Source organism: Scyliorhinus canicula, chromosome 14, assembly GCF_902713615.1.
Source record: "Scyliorhinus canicula chromosome 14, sScyCan1.1, whole genome shotgun sequence".
Taxonomy (NCBI): domain Eukaryota; kingdom Metazoa; phylum Chordata; class Chondrichthyes; order Carcharhiniformes; family Scyliorhinidae; genus Scyliorhinus; species Scyliorhinus canicula.
The window spans coordinates 89,508,735-89,524,529 of record NC_052159.1 but is presented as its reverse complement, the minus strand read 5'-3'; positions in this window follow the sequence as shown (position 1 = coordinate 89,524,529).

Below are 15,795 nucleotides of genomic sequence, written 5' to 3'. Positions count from 1 at the left end.
TATTATTTGAATAGTGTAAATTGAGAGAGGTGGATACTCAGTGAGACCTTGATGTACTCGTGCATCAGTCGCTGAAGATAAGCACTTAGGTACTGCACGCACTAAAGAAGGAAAATGGTATGATGGCCTTCATAGCGAGAGGATTTGAGTACAGGAATAAGAATGTTTTACTGCAACTGTATAGGGCATTGGTGAGGCCACACCTGGGGTATTGTGCACAGTTCTGGTGTCCTTATCTGAGGAAGGATGTTCTTGGTATGGAGGGAGTGTAGGGAAGATTTACCAGACTGATTCGGGGATGACGGACTGGCATTTGAGAAGAGACTATGTCGGTTAGGAATATATTAATTGGAGTTTAGAAGAGTGAGAGGGGATCTTATAGAAAATTATAAAATTTTAACAGGATTAGGCAGGGCAGATTCAGAAAGAATGTTCCTGCTGGGGGAGGCAGGGATGGAAGTCAAAAACTAATAATAATAATAATAGCGTATTGTCACAAGTAGGCTTCAATGAAGTTACTGTGAAAAGTCCCTAGTCACCACATTCCGGAGCCTGATCAGGGAGGCCGGTACGGGAATTGAAGCTGCACTGCTGCCTTGTTCTGCTTTACAAGCCAGCTATTTAGCCCACTCTATTAAACCAGCCCCTAAACCAGAACTAAGCAGATTAACCTTGATCATAATGAATGGCGGAGCAGACTCAAAGGGCTGAATGGCCTCCTCCTGCTTCTATTTTCTATGTATGTTTCAATGAGATGACGAGTGAGACAGGAGACTGCCTTGAATACCACAGGCATGCGAGGTAAGTGAGATTGTGAGAATGGGAGAGCGTGAAGGATGAGGGGAGACTGTGAGAGGATGAGGATTGGAAAGAGTGTGGGTGAGGAGAGTGTGAGGGAGTTAGCCGCAGAGTTGCAGGGAGGGAGAGTGTGAGGGCCAAGTTGCACTTTGAAGGGAGGAAGAGTTTGTGATGAGGTTAGGGGTCCACAGGGAGGGCGAGTTTGTGAGTTTGTGAGGGGGGAATGGGCAGGAGAAGAATAGAGTGAGTGTGTTGTTTGAAATCCAGGATCACAGCTTCAGAGTTAAAAGATGAATCCAATTTTTTGCAGAGCTTGAATTGTGGCTGACAAAAACGTAGGATTGTCTGTGCAAAAGCTTGCTTTTTCAGATACTTCTTTAAAATCAAGATCAGTTTCTTTTGCAATATGAAATGGCACTATAAATCTGGCAGGCAAAAACACATAAAATTGAAGACGAGGCAAGGGGACGAAGCTCAGCAAAAAGATAATTTGTCATTTTACTTTAAAAGGTTCAAAGTATTGAATAGTCCACAAACTGCACATTCATTCTCATCCATAAGTATGGGTGAATTATCTGATGACGAAGTCTTGCCGATTTGAGTTCTGTGGGGTGAGGGTTTGATGGGGTCAGGAGGGGTTTTCGCAAGAGGGAACAGAAAGGAAGGTGCAGGCGGGGGCTCACAAACTATAACGCCACCTCTGGGTGAAATCCTCTGCAATATTTACATCTTGGACTTAGTCCTTGATCGACCTGCTGGCCCTTCTGTAAAAGGTTCTTCCTATTCTCCATTGTCTTGTGATTGGAAGACCTGAACTGCCTCTTAGCCGAGCGAAAAGCCTCATGGTCTCTCATTATTACTCTTCAGTGGATGATTAATCACCTCAGAGTTTCTGCACGTCAATAGCTTTCTTGAGAGTAAGTTTCTCATCTCAGCAGATGTGCTCTCATGGAAAGATCTCTTGCGAAGATAATCCTATCTCATCAAATCCTCCTTCCGTTCTTCAAATGCCTAAGATTCAGCTCGATGCCTAAGTGCAGTAACATACTGATCGATATTTTCCCCTTCTTCCTGAGCTCTGGTGTTGAACACATAGGCCGTAATTCTCTGGCCGTTCACTGGTGGCGGGATTCTAAGGTCCCGCTAGCAGCACACTCCGGCCCATGGATTTTCCAGGCAGTGTAAGGTGGCTTCAATGGGAAATCCCATTGGCAGTGGTGGGAATAGAGAATCCCATCGCCAGCGAATGGTGTGTTGCCTCTCACCTCTGAGAAACACATGGCTGAGGAGCTGGAGAATCCCACCCATAGTGTTTATGAATAACATTAGTAGAGGGTTCAAAGTGGATCTTCAAGGTTCCAAAATTGCACAAGACTGGCTTTTATGCTCCTCAATGAGGTTTATGATGCAATACAATTTGTAGCTCTCTATCCCCAGCATGGGTAACATAGTTGCTACTCTTATTTGTTCCAGTTTCTATTTTAACTCTGATAATTTCATAGTTCTGCCACTGGAAGAATTTCCAATTCATTTTCAAATCTCCCAACATCTCCATATTACTGGCACTGGGATATTGAAACCATATGGACTCAGCCAGCAGTCAATACCTACACAAAGTTGCAGACTGAAGTTTTAATTATTATCTGCTGTTTCTTCCAGCAGCTGGATCTCTTACAGCTATCAAAATCTACATCAAATTAAATTCCACACTCCTGACACCATGTTCCATGTGGTGAATTAAATGATTTCTGCATGAAGACAATGATCTTAAACGTTACATGACAAGGGCAAGCTGCAGTACATAATAAGTAGCACTATAAGGCATTTCTCTGAATACTGTGATTGATAGAGATTGTTGGTAGATAAGGAGCTGGGGCAGGTGGAGGTGCACTGAGCAATGTGCGAGGCTTGTGGTTTATTTGTCACAACATGGCTTTTGAAGATGTCTTTATTGACTTTTACCACTTGTGAGGTAATTGAACTGATTTCTGTTCTGCCTCCAGGTCCTCAGGTCAATGCCTCCACTGCTGGCATTGACTACAACAAATATTCCCACAAACCATATGAATTAGGAGCTGGAATAGGCCATTGAGCCTGCTCCGCCATTCACTAAGATCTGAGCCCCTGAGAGGGACTTGAGGAAGAAGCAGTTCTTTGATGGACTGGACATGCCAGTCGTGTCGGAGGATAGGATGCGGGGGCTGGAAGCACCATTAGAATTGGGAGAAGTCATGGAGAGCATTAACTTCATGCAGGCGGGGAAGACACCAGGACCAGATGGATTCCCAGTGGACTTCTACAAAACCTTCATGACAGCACTGCGGGAGATGTTCACAGACTCACCAGCAAGGAGCATCCTGCCGCCTATGTTAGCTCAAGCTTCAATCTTCCAAAGAACGAGAAGCATGGAGTCCTGGCCCTCCCAAACCTGCAAACCATTGTCAACTGCCCAAGAGCCACAGACACACCCATACCTACCGTCACAGCTTCCTAAGTCAGATTAGCCTTCTTGAAAGTGAACCCTCGGAAAGCTGGGCAGCACGGTAACATTGTGGATAGCACAAATGCTTCACAGCTCCAGGGTCCCAGGTTCGATTCCGGCTTGGGTCACTGTCTGTTCGGAGTCTGCACATCCTCCCCGTGTGTGCGTGGGTTTCCTCCGGGTGCTCCGGTTTCCTCCCACAGTCCAAAGATGTGCGGGTTAGGTGGCTTGGCCGTGATAAATTGCCCTTAGTGTCCACAATTGCCCTTAGTGTTGGGTGCGGTTACTGGGTTGTGGGGATAGGGTGGAAGTGTTGATCTTGGGTAGGGTGCTCTTTCCAAGAGCCTGTGCAGACTCGATGGGCCGAATGGCCTCCTTCTGCACTGTAAATTCTATGTAAATCCTATGTAAAGCGACGAGTCCTGACGGGGTCCCTGGTTGTTCACTTAGATCCTGTGCGGACCAGCCGGCAGATGTGTTCACAGACATCTTCAACCTCTCCCTACTCCATCCCAAGGTCTCCATCTGCTTCAAGAATCATACCGGTGTCAAAGATGAACCAGGCAATATGCCTCAATGACTATCGTCCGGATGGCCTTGATGTCGATCATTATGAAGTGCTTTGAGTGGTTGGTCATGAGACACATTAACTCCATACTCCCAGAATGCCTAGATCCACTGCAATTCGCATACCACCACAACCGATCACAGCTCACGCCATCTCCCTTGCCCGATACCCATCACTGGAGCATCTGGACACCAAGGACTCCTACATCAAACTCTAATCATTGACTATAGCTCCGCCTTCAACACCATAATCCCAGTTAAACTCATATCAAGGCTCCAAAATCTAGGACTGGTTCCTCCTTCTGCAACTGGATCCTCAACTTTCTGATCCATAGACCATAATCAGTAAGAATAAACAACATTATCACCTCCATGATAGTCCTCAATACCAGGGCCTCACAAAGCTGCATACTTAGCTCCCTACTATACTCCTTATATAGACACGACTGTGTATTTGGCTCAAACTCCATCTACAAGTTTCCTGATGACATGACTGTAAGGGGTAGGATCTTGAACAACGATGGGTCAGAATACAGGAGGGATATGGAGTACCTAGTGGAGGTTTGTAACGGCAACAATCTCTCTCTCAATGTCAGCAAAATTAAAGAGCTAGCCATTGACTTCAGGAAGAAAAGTATCGTACACACCCCTGTCTGCATCAATGATGCTGAGGTGGAGATGGTTGACAGTTTCAATCTGTCCTGGTCCGCCTACTTTGACGCTACGACCAAGAAAGCACAATAGCACCTATACTTTCTCAGGAAACTACGGAAATTTGGCATGTCTACTATTGCCATCTAAAATGGTCGCCCACAAAGGATAATGGGAATTGTGGTCAGGTTGGGACACAGACGATACACAGCCACTGTTTATTGTACAGAGGAAACCGACCTACACAGATATTTGCACCTGCGAAAGGTCAATCACCAATCTCACCAGGACAATGGGACTCAGACTGAAACATAGCAGTAGTAACAAACTCGGGGGTGCCTATTTACCTTACTTGGGAGTGCATACGTGCCTTGGACAATGATAACTAGGACCCGCCCAGCTATCAAGGTACCCGCCCCTAATTGGGCAGAATCAATTAGGGTGATCGAAATCCTATTGATCTATTGGATCCCGAGTTGCCACCACCCAAAAAAGCGCGAAAGATCGGAAGATAAGAGGAACTGCGCGGCCAACATTCTGTCTCTTTTGGGTCTGGCCTCTACTCCGACCAACTGCAGCACATCGACCAGCCAAGTTCAAGGACCCGCGATCGCTACCTGAAGTACGAGCCGCAGCCGAGACGTACCTGACAACTTCCAGCCGCCATACGTAGGGAATCAAATAAAGGCCTTATCTAACCTGCACAGAGCTGGTCATTTGAAAATTAACTAAAGGTCATTTAAGCTGTTAGGTACAGTTTAATGTGTAGCCGCGTGTAGATTATTACACATAGAACCAAGCTTATGTTTAATAATAAACAATAATTGAACTACTATACTGGTTGTGTGGTCATTTGTCCAATACACAGAACGTACTCGCGTCTTGTGGTTATTATTAAGAAAGATAAAGAGCAACACCACATTGACTTTTACCAACGTTTACAGATGCACCATAGAAAGTATCCTATCTGGCTGCATCAGAACTTGAACACAACCCAGTCCATCATGCGAACTCGCCTCCCATCCATTGACTCTGTATACACCTCCCACTGCCTTGGGAAAGTGGGCAGCATAATCAAAAACCCCTCCCACCCAGCTTATACACTCTTTCAACTTCTTCCATTGGGCAGGAGATACAAAAGTCTGAGAACACATACGAACAGACTCAAGTACAGCTTCTTCCCCAGAAGTCTGTTACCAGACTCCTGAATTACCCTCTTATGGACTGATTTGACTGTACACAGAACAACATTTTTCACTGTACCTCGGTACACGTGACAATAAACAAATCCAATCCAATATTACCACTGTGTAGCCACAGTGGGAAGTGTGAGGACCCAAAGAGAAAATGCTGGAAAATCTCAGCAGGTCTTGCAGCATCTGTAGGGAGAGAAAAGAGCTAACATTTCGAATCCAGATGACCCTTTGTCAAAGGTTATTCATTGGGAAGAGTGAGGAGATGGGTTAAGGAACCACAACTGAATGGATAAAAGTTAAGAGATCTCCTGCACAGGGACGTCCCCCTGGGCCTTAGTCACAGCAGCGCTCCCATCCCCATCGGCCACGCACTCCACAAGCCCAATGGTAGTAGCCACAATGCGGACATGGCACTACCTAAGATAACTCTTTGGTCTGACCGAAATGTCAACTATGGCCCCCATCTGCAACAATCGCGGGTTCGCATCAGGCATAATGGATGCCATCTGCAAAAGGTGGAGACAGGACAGGAGGACACTGACTGTTAGTTCTGGTCACCACATTATAGGAAGGATGTGGAAGCTTTGGAAAGGGCTCAGAGGAGATTTACTAGGATGTTGCCTGGTATGGAGAGAAGGTCTTACGAGGAAAGGCTCAGGGACTTGAGGTTGTTTTCGTTAGAGAGGAGAAGGCTGAGAGGTGACTTAATAGAGACATATAAGATAGTCAGAGGGTTAGATAGGGTGGACAGTGAGAGTCTTTTTCCTCGGATGGTGATGACCAACACGAGGGGACATAGCTTTAAATTGAGGGGTGATAGATATAGGACAGATGTCAGAGGCAGTTTCTTTACTCAGAGAGTAGTAGGGGTGTGGAACGCCCTGCCTGCAACAGTAGTAGACTCGCCAACTTTAAGGGCATTTAAGTGGTCACTGGATAGACATATGGATGAAAATGGAATAGTGTAGGTCAGATAGGCTTCAGATGGTTTCACAGGTCGGCGCAACATCGAGGGCCGAAGGGCCCGGACTGCGCTGTAGTGTTCTATGTTCTATGTTCTATGTTCTATGATAACACTCAAAGAACTGACGGAGAGGCACTAACTGGCCAGGGGGGACAAGTTACAACACATGCAAGTCAAAAACCTTCTCTGTCGGGAAACAAAGACATACCCATGGATGCCGGGACAATCGCTATTAGAAGAACTGTTAGACGCAGTCAACTTAGTGGGGGGGTGGTGGTGGGATCTGCGGCTATTTGTGTGGGCGACTGTTGGGAAAAGCACGCTTCCCACTGGAAGAGACAAGAGAAAAATAGGAGGAAGAGCTAGGGATAGAAATAGGGTGGGGACTCTGGAGCAAAGCACTGAACAGGGTCAACTCCACCTCCACAAGCATAAGTCTAATGCAGCTGAAAGTGGTTAACCTGAACCCGAATGAGAAGACTCTTCCCAGAAGTGGAGGACAAATGTGGACAGTATCAGGGAGGCCTGGCCAACCATACCCACATGTTCTAGGCATGCCCCAGACTTGTCGGGTTCTGGACAGCTTTCTTCGAGGCAATGTCCATGGTTGTGGGGGTGAGGTTGGAGCTTTGCCAAAAAGTGGCAGGCTTCAGGATATCAGACCAGCCTTTATGGGAAGGGGTCCGACGCCCTAGCCGTTGCCTCCCTAGTCACCTGCCGGAGAATCCTGCTTAACTAACGAGCAGCACCCACAGCTGCAGAGTGGCTGGCCGACCTTTCGGAATTTCCCCAACTGGAGAAAATTAAATTCACCATCTGGGGGACAGAACAGGGCTTCGATAAGACGTGGAGGCCATTCACCAACCTGTTCCAGGTCCTGTATGTAGCCAACAGTCAATACAGCAAAGAGACGTGGAGGGGAGTGCCACAGAGGGACCACAAACATTTCTGAAACCTGAGGAAGGAGCAGTGCTCCGAAAGCTTGTGTTTGAAACAAACCTGTTGGACTTTAACCTGGTGCTGTAAGACTTCTTACTATTTCTGAAAAGGGAGAGGGAGCGGAGGAGGGGGGAGGGCGGAGAGAATAGGAAAGATAGGAAAGCAGATATGCCGACCCCCCCTCTAGCCGCCTCACCTTACCCCCCCCCCCCCCCCCCCCTCCCCCCACCTCGGTTTGTGCACATTTCCTTATTTTCAGTTTGTTGTGCATGAAAGGCATAGGGGCAAGCTGGTTTAAATAGTACTAGGTGAGATGAACTTGCCTCCCCACCTCACCCAGTTGAGGCATGGGACCACTCATCTTAGCAGCCTTATCCATTTTCCGCCAAAACTGCAAAATTCAAAGACATTTTTTTTCAATTTTATAACACAAGTAGTCATTCCATTGGACTATTACTGCAGTGTAAGTAATTTCATGCACACACTGTGTTTAATTGCTCAATCAACTAATAATCAAAACTGTAGACAGCTTAAATGTGTGTGGTCTATTAATTGAGAAAATAATTGTTGCTCTAACATAATTACACCTTTCTTTGCTTCCTTTTGATACCTCTGCAACATCTATGCTAATATGCAATTTATGTCATTTTATATTACATGCTGTCAGATTCTCGCCAATCTGTATTTAGCACTCTTCATATCGGAAATGATAAAGATAGTAATATAAACAGGGTAAAGTAATGCTATCAGAGCAGTACCAGCTCCAACAATTTCCAAAAGGTTCCAAGATCAAGTTTATATTAGAGTAGTTTGGTAGGTCTGTGTTAATCAGGGACAATCTTTTCCAAAATGGGGAATAGTGAGGTTGAGCAGTGTCTATGCAGCCACTTTCTTAGCTTAAGATCCACACATAATACCTGTTGTTACTTTGATCTCCTTTTTAATATGGCTACCTGACATGTATTTGTATTGGCCAAGTAAAATGTGATGAAGAATGAAAATGGATGTCGGCAGCCTATCAGCTCCCTCGATCAGTCTGTGACATTTGAAAGACAGGTCTAAGTACCACTGCTAGAATAATAGTTCATAGATGTTAATATAATTTCTCAGAAAAAAGACTCACCTTTCCATAATTGCATTAATAGCCTAAATGGTACATATCATCTTTTGGTAACTGAAAATCACGTGAGACATGAATTCACATATTAAATAGCTGCACTGGCATTTCAATATCAAAGGCAAGGGAGACCAGAAATAATAATAGACAAGTGTCTGTTAATGAGGATATAAAATCAAGAGCCCACATTAAAAGGTGATTGAATGACTGCCACTTATAGAACAGTACAGCACAGAACAGGCCCTTCGGCCCTCGATGTTGTGCCAAGCAATGATCACCCTACTCAAACCCACGTATCCACCCTATACCCGTAACCAACAACCCCCCCCCCCCCCCCTAACCTTACTTTTTAGGACACTACGGGCAATTTAGCATGGCCAATCCACCTAACCCGCACATCTTTGGACTGTGGGAGGAAACCGGAGCACCCGGAGGAAACCCACGCACACGCGGGGAGGATGTGCAGACTCCACACAGACAGTGACCCAGCCGGGAATCGAACCTGGCACCCTGGAGCTGTGAAGCATTTATGCTAACCACCATGCTACCGTGCTGCCCCATTCTATTATTATTCTAGATTAATTTTAAAATGCTCAGTGTACAATATGCACCAAAGCTAGGTTGTAAATTGAAAGCAACTGTAATAATGTGGCCTGTAAAATATTTTCAACTCAAAATAAAATACCCTGAAATAGTCAGATAAAAATGTTTTAAATGTCGCTTTCAGTTTTCCCTGCAGTTATTCTGCAGGAAGTAACACCTGGCACCTGGCATTAATATGGACTGGAAAGCCCAGATCTGTCATGTATGCTTGATGACATACCTCTGGCAATTTCCTGAGACATTACTTGTGAAAGAACAGTGTTATTCTGTCATAACTGTGTGTGCATCATTTAGAGTTTCTAGCTGTTGATTAATTGACGCAACGTTTTATCAACCCTTCAAGGATCAGTAATTACTATCCAAGCAGAAACCCTTCCCATTGCTCCTTGATTATATGAGAACCAGCAGTAAATGATCACAAAACTGTATAAATGTCTTTATTCTTTATTGTATTTTGAGGAGACAGCTCAAAAAACACTCTTCACGGCTGAACTGGGTCTTATTTAATTATTAGTACCTCATAGACGATAATCAGGATAACCAATTGATTAAATCTGGAAATTGAATTTTTCAAGGTTAAGAATATGAAGTGAAATAAATAATTATCTGTAAGTACCCTGTTATTACAAATAGGGTGATTAATTTTAATGAGGTAATTATGGTAATTGGCCAATTACCAAGCCTGTGGTTCATGCATGCTGTGTATAAACAATGCAGATCTCTAATTAATGCATTTAAGCAAATATATCGCTGATGTTATACTTTCAATGCAGTCACTTCAATTGAAACAATTTATCCTACATACTTACTGAAACAACAAGATAAATCTAATGTATCAATATTATATCACCTGAAAGTCAAAAGTGTTGACATTTATGTTTTGGCCATAGCACCAGTTCAGGTACATATCCACTAACATCTGACATTTTAATGTTGACCTTTCCGTGGCACAGGTGAGCACAAATCCTGTGGAAACAAGACATAATTACTTGGTTTTCCATCCTGTTGTGGCACTAAATGGTAGGAGACAGATCAGTGACCATATTTGAATTTCAACATGTCAATGTGAGATTGTTTGAAAAAGAGCATCAGAAAGAGGGTTAATAAAAATGGGAAAAGTACTTTGATTCACTCAGTGCATCTCCTGATAACTGACTGTGAAGCAATTTTCCAAGCTGTTATTTCACACTGGGATGGTAAAAATTGCAGGAAACCCCATGGAACAGAAAGGAGAGAAAATAGTACATTATCCTGTACATACTGTGGATATGTTTGTTCAACTGGGCATGAGTGGGATGGGAGCCATTGACAAGTTTATTCATCTATCAGCATTCCTTTCCTTTGATGCACAGCTATAAGTGAACAGTTGGCCAGGTCAGTCTTTTGGGCTTTTTTTGCAAGTCTTTGAAATTAGTTTTAAGCACACGATACCCAGAACCTTCATGATTTGCACTCCGTTCAGGGTGCAGGTAAATAAATAAATTAGGCAAGAAATATATTTAAAATTAGTTTCAAATAAAGTATATTGAAATTCTAAAAAGGAGAGAGAAGAAAACACAAGTCAGAATATTTTAGATAATATTAAAAAGTGCTCCTGAAGTGTTTAATTGTGTCATTTACAAGTAATACCACAATGTATAAATAGCACTTTTAATGTATAAGCCATTTTAGAATTCCTACAGTGCAGAAGGAGACCATTTGGCCCATCGAGTCTGCACAAACCCTTTGAAAAAGCACCAGACCTAGGCCCACTTCCCCACCCTATTCCTTTAACCCACGTAACCTGCAGGCCTTTTGATACTCAGGGGCAGTTTTTAGCATGGCTGTTCCACGTAACCTGAACATCTTTGGAATGTGGGGGGAAGCTTCCAGAGGAAACCCATGCAGACACTGGGAGAAGGTGCAAGCTCCACACAGACAGTGACCCAAGGCTGGAATTGAACCCAGGTCCCTGGCGCTGTGAGGCAGAAGTGCTAACCACTGTGCTATCGTGCCACCCATTTTACAGGAGCATTATGAAGCACTTGTTACTTGAGGTAGGGAGACCTGTGTTAAATTCCATCCTGAGCAACAAGTGAAGCAACATTTGGCCCGGTGACCAAATTTCAAGAATGTAGGTTTTAAGGAGTGTCATAAAGGAGTAAAACCAGGAAGACAGGCAAAGAGGTTGGGGGAAGATAGTCTAAAACATTGGGCCTAGGCAGCTGAAGGGAAGGAATAAATGGTGGCATGATTGAAATCGGGAATGCTCAGTAGGTCAGAATTAGCGAAGCAAGGGAGGGGGTGTAGGAGCCCCAGAATTTGAATCATGGCCATTCAGCCCATCTTATCCATGCCAGCCCGAGGACACCAAAATGCCCTTTCTAATGACACCTTCCAGCATCCGGTCCATAGCGCTGTAGGTTAAAGCACTTAAGGTACCTTTTAAAAGAGTTTTGGGTCTCTGCCTCCACCACTAACTTGGGCAGTGAATTCCAGGCTCCCACTACCCTCTGCTTAAAAATGTTCTTCCTCATGTCCCCTTTACACCTTCTGTCATTTACCTTGAATCTTTGTCCCCTGATTCTAGAAGTCTCATCCAGCAGAAACAATTTTATCCTGTCCATCCTATCTCTTCCCCTCATAATTTTGTACACATTTATTAAGTCAGCCCCTCAACCTTCTTTGTTCCAAGAAAAATAGCCCCAATCTATCCAACCTCTCCTTGTAGCCACACTTTTCTAGCCCTGGCAAAATTCTTACAAACCTCCTCTGCACTCTCTCCAGAACAATAACATCCTTCCTGTAATGTGGTGACCAGAACTGCTCACAATATTCCAGTTGTGGCCTCCCCAGTGTTTTATACAATTCTAACATTATGTCCTTACTTTTATATTCTATACCTCTGCCAATGAAGGATAGTATTCCATATGCTTTCTTAACAACCTTGTCTACTTGAATTGCTGCCTTTAGGGACCTGTGTACTTGTACGCCAATATATTTCACTTTATCTACCCCTCTTAGAATATTCACATTTGTTGTATACTCCCTACAGCTGTTCGACCTCCCTAAATGCATGACCTCACACTTCTCATTGTTAAATCCCATCTGCCGCTTTATCACCCACTCCACTAATCCACAAATATCGTTTTGAAGGTTATAGCTATCTTCTACTCTGTCCACCACTCACATCTGCAAATTTACTAATCATGCTCCCTATGTTCATGTCCAAATCATTAATATATAATGCAAACAGTAAAGGTCCCAACACCGAGCCCTATAGAACACCACTTGAAACAACTTTCCAATTGCAAGGGCAGCCATTGACCATTACCCTTTGTTTCCTGTTACTAAGCCAGCTTTTTTATCCAGTTTGCCACATTTCCCTGTATCCCATGGGCTTTCACTTTCTTGACCAATCTGCCATGTGGGACTGCACTACCTCCATGAACCCTTCTTGTCACTTCCTCAAAGAATTCTATCAAATTTGTGAGCCAAGACCGTCCTTTAACAAATCCATGCTGATTATCCCTGACTAGTTCATGCCTTTCTAAGTGACAGTTAATCTTATCTCTAAGGATTGATTCTACTAATTTGCCCACCACTGACATGACATTATAACGTTATAAAAATCTTTATTGTCACAAGTAGGCTTACATTAACACTGTAATGAAGTTACTGTGAAAAGCCCCTGGTCGCCACACTCCGGCGCCTGTTCGGGTACACAGAGGAATAATTCAGGATGTCCAATTCATCTAACTGCACATCTTTCGGGACTTGTAGGAGGAAACTTGAGTACCCGGAGGAAACCCATGCAGACACAGGGAGAATGTGCAGATTCCACACAATCAGTGACCCAAGCCAGGAATCGAACCTGGGACCCCGGAGCTGTGAAGCAATAATGCTAACCACTGTGCTACCGTGCTAAGACTAACCAGGCTATAATTGTTCGGCAGTTCATTTCGATCATTTTTTAAACAATAGAACCACTTTTGCATTTTTCTAGTCCTCTGGTACTTCCCCTGTGTCTCATGAGGATAGGCAAATCACCCTCAGAGCATCTGCTATCTCCTTCCTGATCTCAGTCTGACTTCAGTAGCCTCGAAAACAAGCCATCTGGCCCTAGCGACTTGTCAACTTCCAAGGATTCCAACCATTCGAGTACTTCCTCTCTCTTTATGATTATCCCATTCAATATCTCATAATGTTCCTCCTGGACTACTATATCTGCATCATCCATTTCCTTAGTATACACAGAGCAAATATTAATTAAAAACCCTTCCCACAGCCTCTGCATCGACACGCAAGTTCCCCTCTTCATCTCTGACAGGTGCCACTGTTCCTCAACTAACCTTTTACCATTAATATATTGGTAAAACATCTTTGGGTTTTCTTTAACTTTACTTGCTAATCTTTTTTCATGCGCTGTCTTTGATTTCCTCATTTCCTTTTTGACTTCGTCCCTGCACTTTCTACACTCATCTGGGCTATCTGCAGTGCTTAGGTCTTTATGCCTATCATACGCTTTCTTTTTCTGTTTGATCTTCCCCTGTATTCCTCTAGACGACCAGGGGGGTCTAGATTTGCCAGGACCACTCTTATTTTTGGAAGGGACATGTCTACTTTGCACTTTTAGGATCTCTCCATTTAGTGTTTCCCGCTGGTTTTCCACAGATTTATCATCTAAACCTGCTGGCCAGTCCACCTCCGTCAAGTCCCTTCTCATTTGTACAAAATTTGCCTTCCCCCAGTTCAAAATTTTTGCACCTCCTTTATCTCTGTCCTTTTCCATTGTAATACTGAATCTAAAAGGATAGGGAGAGGTGAGGCCAAGAGGAATTTCCAAACCAGGATGAGAATTTTAAAATCAAGGCATTGACTACTGGCCAAGCAATGTAAATCAGCAAGAACAGGGGATATAGGTGAGGCCATGCTGCAAATTCAGACAACTGCAGTAAATTTTTAACATACTTCAAGTATTCAGACAGTAGAGTGTGTGTGTGTGTGTGTGTGTGTGGGGGGGGGGGGGGGGGGGGGGGGGGGGGAGGATGTCAAGCAAAGCATTGGAACAACCTTGAGGTGGATAGTGGCATGTTGTCATGGCAATTTACCGAGCTTTTTTCCTGCACTTTTCCTTTACAAAATCATCAATTACTTCAACATATGTAAAATCTTGTAAAGACGGACTTTCAATCATCAACATTGCTGAACTTGTCGAATGTTCCTGACTCATCGTACTTCGCAAATAATTTTAAAATTTTTACAAACAGAAAAAGAATTTCACTGGTAACATTTGTGACACATATTGTTAAAATTATTTTCAGAGTGGTTTCCACAGTTGGAAAGATTGCCTGCAAACCATCACGTACAAGTCTGTACATATCAGCTGGTGATCTCGAAGCACAGAGATAATCATTATCAATTAAATGAATGAATTATTTCGTTTAATCTTCAAATGTCTATGTCACCCAGTAGAATTCACTTAATTTCTTCCTGCAGTTGCTTTACGCATTCTCATCCAAACTTCTGTTGAAAAGCATGCAAAACAAATCAACAGCCCATGACAATTTTTGATATCCAAACCTAAACTTTCAATGTTTTGCAAAACAATTATCTCCAGACACGGAAAAGTGTGGTATTGTAGCTGGACAAAACAAAGAAATCGCTCTACAACTTCACCATCACTGGTTACATATCTTAAAATTAATATTAATTGGTCCACATGACTCACATCTGATGTTGAATCAACTATTATGGAATAGCATTTGGCATCATTTACTTCATTCGTGAATTGTCATGAAATCACTGTAGGTTTGATGCATTTAAAAGTTGGTCTTCCCTGAGCCACATTATTGATAACTTTTCAAATGCTCTTTGAGAAGCTCATCAAATTCACTGAAATATGCAAGGCAGGCTAAAAAATTACCTCTTCAATTTGACACTGATGACTCATCATATCCTCTTTGAGGTAGTCCCAGCGAAGACAGCACTTTCCTCCAATAAGAATACTCCTTTTCAAACCGAGCCAACAATCCAGAATCAATTCTTTAAATCAATTTACATCTTTGATCTGTTGGGTGCTCTGGATCCGTGGAACACATAAAGGCCACCAACACTTAAAATAGTACAACACTATTTTATTAAACTATAAACTGTTCAACATACTTTTACTGTGGGTTAACACGATGTTAGATTAAACTAAAGACCTGTGCCTATCATAACCAGTCTTTTCACTCAGCACATGGTGAGGATCTGTGCTGTAAGCTCTGTACTTCTGAAAGGCTGCATCCCGAATGAGCGGGAAAATTGATGCCCTCTGTCTTTATAGTGAGTGTGCTCTAACTGGTGACTGGCTGCGGTGTTATGCATGTTGATTGGTCCTACTGTATATACATCAGTGTGTGTGTCTGCACTATGATATACTGGTGTATATTATGACATCCCCCTTTTGTACAAAAAAAAAGTATGTTTGTGGCAATAAATAATGTGTGGTGATAAT